Source organism: Octodon degus, unplaced genomic scaffold, assembly GCF_000260255.1.
Source record: "Octodon degus isolate 3935 unplaced genomic scaffold, OctDeg1.0 scaffold00269, whole genome shotgun sequence".
Lineage (NCBI taxonomy): Eukaryota > Metazoa > Chordata > Mammalia > Rodentia > Octodontidae > Octodon > Octodon degus.
Genome location: NW_004524845.1, coordinates 465866 through 469997, shown reverse-complemented (window position 1 = coordinate 469997; position 4132 = coordinate 465866). Strand labels below are relative to the sequence as shown.

Genomic DNA, 4132 nt, shown 5'->3' with positions numbered 1-4132 from the left:
AAAAATTTTAAAAGTCAATGATAGTTAAAGTTTCTAAATTTTACATGAAATTTACATGCTACTTATTTATCCATTTATTGGTTTGGGGGATACTAGTAATCAAACTTTGGGCCTTGCACCTGCCAGGCAGATGCTGTGCTGCAGAGCTGTATCTTCAGGCCCTTGCATGCTTTTTAAAACTTTATTACACTTACTAAAATTTTCATTTTGTAGATTCAGTAATGCTAAATTGCTTGTTGGGTTTAGTAGCCTCTTGCATCAGTTCCTGTAACTGTCTAATCTATTCATCACAGAAGTCATTAAGTATTTCTTCTGAGAGGGCGGTACCAAAACATGCTTTTCAAGCTGCATTTTGTCTGTTTTCGTTAGCTTGTTGCCTTAATGCTGCTGCATAAACATAAGTATTCAATATAATCTTAGATAGAAACTAATGTTTTCTTTTCCGTGCTGCCCAGGCAGGGTCCATACGGTGTTGTTCTTGATTTCCATGGTAACTTAATGAGAAACTTCACAATGTCCGGAGTCCTTGATGTCTGGTCTCCCAGGGCTTTAAGATCCACAGGCTGAAGCCGGTGTAGCTGCAAAATGCACCTGTACAGGGCCCGGACTCGCGCAACGTGCCGCCCCGGCATGGTACCGCCGGTGAAGCCCCATCGGCGCCTGCGCAGAATGGGCGCGCGTGCGCCCCCACTCCCGCCCGAGGTCGCCCCCTCAATTTTCAAAGTTTAAATATTCAGGCATATGGAGGCCCGGGAGATGGCTTGAGTAAGTGCTTGCGTGGCAAGCACAAGGTTCTGAGTTCAATCCCTGGTATCACAAAAAATAAATATTCATCCATATATTTGAGAAAAGTTTATAAATTCTCATTTCAATAATATTTTATCAAAAGAAATAAGAAAGATGAAATAAATAGTAATTTTGTGTTAATTTGTAAGGATGGAATATTTCCAACAGAATGAAATCGTTAGTATTCTTTATGCTCTTTTACAACATTTGTAGTTACTATTTTTTTTTTTTTTTTTTTGGTGGAACCAGGGATTGAATTCAGTCCCTTGCACTTGCCAGGGAAGCACTTATTCCATTGAGCAATCTCCCTGGTCCCTTGTAGTTACTATTTATATAATTTAAAACAATTCTTTTCATAAATAAAAGTGAATATCCAAATTACTACGGAAAATGGAACAGAATCATCCTACTTTCTTTCCAAGTTTAGTTTCAATAGTAACACAGTATTCTAATAAATTATGCATGACGACATTTACATTACATTAATTAGAACCTACCTTGTGACTTATCAAAGAAATAGGAAGAAAAAGGCCAATGCAAGCATCAAAATCAAAAGCTTCCTATCAAATGTAAGGTCTTGCTATTCAAGTTAGTCTTATAAAAGGTGTCCACCTGATCTTCCCAGATTCATTATATAATACATTAATTACTGTTACAACCCATGCAGAAAGGCATATTCTCAAGGAACTTCTCTGAACCTGTTTCTGTCTGCCTGTGTGCCTGTCTGTCTCTTTCAGTAGCAGGGATTGAGTCCAGCGCCTCTGCACTAAGATGCACCCCCAGCCCATACCTTTTTTATTTTGAGACAGGGTTTCACAAGTCACTAAGTTTCCCAGGCTAGGCTTGTGATCCTCCTGACTCTCTCTTTCTCAGAATGCTGAGCTTACAGATGTGTACCATCACATTTAGCTTCTAAGTCTCTTCTTACTGTTCCTGCCATTCTTCCCTCTTTGATCACAAACAATGATAAAAGCTTTCTTGAAGTGAACATTCACCTTCTGCTTTGCTGTTCGTTCAGCAAATGATCACCAAGCTCCTAATGTGCATCCAGACTCTGTCCTAAGTACTGGAAATTCAGCAGCAGTCAAAATAGTCAAATCCCACATCATGGAACTTATACTTTAGAAACTTGTTGAACATGTTCCTTAGTCTAGCTGTGACAGAATGAGAGCCTAAAAACATTAGGAAGAAATAAAAATGAAAAATGATGGGGCCGGGGAGATGGCTCAGTGGAATAAGTGCTTACCTGGCAGGCAAAAGGGCCTGAGTTCAATCCCTGGTTCCACAAAAAAGAAAGAAAAGAAAAGAAAAGAAAAGAAAAGAAAAGAAAAGAAAAGAAAAGAAAAGAAAAGAAAAGAAAAGAAAAGAAAAGCAAAGCAAAGCAAAGCAAAGCAAAGCAAAGCAAAGCAAAGCAAAGCAAAGCAAAGCAAAGCAAAGCAAAGCAAAGCAAGCCAGCCAGCAAGCTGAAACAACTGAGGAGGAACAGAGAAGAACCTCGAGCCATTTGCCAATCTGGGCTTCTAGTTTGTTGAGAAAATATGATACTTTTATAGGCACAATTATAAATCTGGAGGCACACAGGTGAGGGTTGCTTCAGTACAGACCATTTTAAAGCATTTTAAATATTACTTTAAACTTTCATAGAAGCAAACAAATTTTTACAGGGCCTCACCTTTGGAGCAGCTCGAAGATAAATGATTCCATCTAATTCAAGACTTTGGCCAAAATGGTTATTCATCCAGTCATGCCAATCTTGATATATTGTCCATTCTGTCTCATTCATACAATCAGATTCATACAAGTTAGATGCAAAAATGTACCTAAAAAAGAATCTTCATTAATACAAATATCATTTCAGAGAGAGAGAGAGAGAATGGGTCTATTAAGTGAACACAAACATTTTCCTAAACTTTGTGTCAAGACAGTCCCTCAGAGAATAGATAATGTGAGGACCTCACCACATATAGGAGAAACATTCTTGGCCAGCAGGTCTCAGACTATGCAAAAACCGCTCAAGTCTTGAGATGTGTCCAGAGGTTCAGGGAAGCCCGAGTACTTCAGGTACTACCATAGTTCAGGAAAAAAATTACAGACTAAATATGGGAACATAAGTCTAAATGTCTTTTATTAAGTTAGACAACAAAGAAAACTGCAAACATGAAGGAAAGCTACTTGTATCACTACCCTTTGTTTTGAAAAACACAACTTTTTATTAAAAGATTATCTATGTTAACATGATTTCTTTTTTTTTTTAAACAGAGTCTAAGTAGTTCAGGTTGGCTTTGAACTATGTACATAAGCTGGTCCCCAGCTTAGACTAGTCTCAAACTAATAGGTCTCTGGCCTCAACTTTCCAAGGGCTGGGATTACAGATATCCACTATACCTAGCTTCCATATTAATTTCTTTCCTTTTCTTCTTCTTCTTCTTCTTCTTCTTCTTCTTCTTCTTCTTTTTTTTTGCGGAACCAGAGATTGAATTCAGACCCTTGCGCTTGCCAGGGAAGCGCTTATTCTACTAAGCCATCTCCCCGGCCCCTCCATGTTAATTTCTAACAACACAATTATCAGCAAGATACAAAGTACTTTGGAAGCCTCAATAACTTTTAAGAATGAAAAGGGGTACAAAACCAAAAATCTGAGAGCCCCTAGCCTGCGCTATCCTGGACGTCAAAAGAATCCTAGCATACACACAGCAATCCTAAGGCCCCCTAGGAAATATTTATCCCCTTGCTCCAGGTGAGAGTTTAGGGCATAGATACAGATTTAACCAGAACAGATGAGATTTTTGTTTTGTTTTGTTTTTGTCTTTTTTGGACAGGATCTCACTATGCAGATCAGGCTGGCCTTGAGCTCACTTTGTAGCGAAGGCTGATATTGAATTTATAATCCTGTCTCAACCTCCCAAATGCTGGGATTACTGTACATACTACCATGACCAGCTAAGAATTTTTAAAGGATTGGAAGAAGGAAAAAAAAACTTGTGCGTAAATTTTAATTAAATGATCATATTCTTTATAATTTCCAAGGAAGTCAGAGGTTATAAATGCTAAAACTTTCCAATGTCATTAAATGTCATTTCCTATCTTAAATCTTCAATTCCTCCCCTAAAACTATTTGTGATCCCCAGGAAAAAAAAGAAACAGAAACAAATCAAGAAAAGAAAAAAAGATGTTCAGTTCTAAGCGAAGACCCCAAACAGCCAAATATAGACCATTTATATATAACTGCCACTGGGCTGGGGATATATAGCTCAGCAGCGTAAGTGCCTTGCTGGCAAAGCCAAGGTCCCAAGTTCAATCCCCAGTACCAAAAAGTAATAATAATAAAATAAAATAAAATAAAATA

At 38.0% G+C, this 4132-nt stretch overlaps 1 protein-coding gene and 1 pseudogene across 1 annotated transcript in view; both read right to left on the bottom strand.

The window, feature by feature from the left end:
* The window catches only part of Dck (deoxycytidine kinase), a 54996-nt gene that overhangs the window by 13552 nt on the left and 37312 nt on the right, over positions 1-4132 (bottom strand). The window lies entirely within an intron of this gene.
* LOC101573588 lies at positions 194-647 on the bottom strand (annotated as a pseudogene).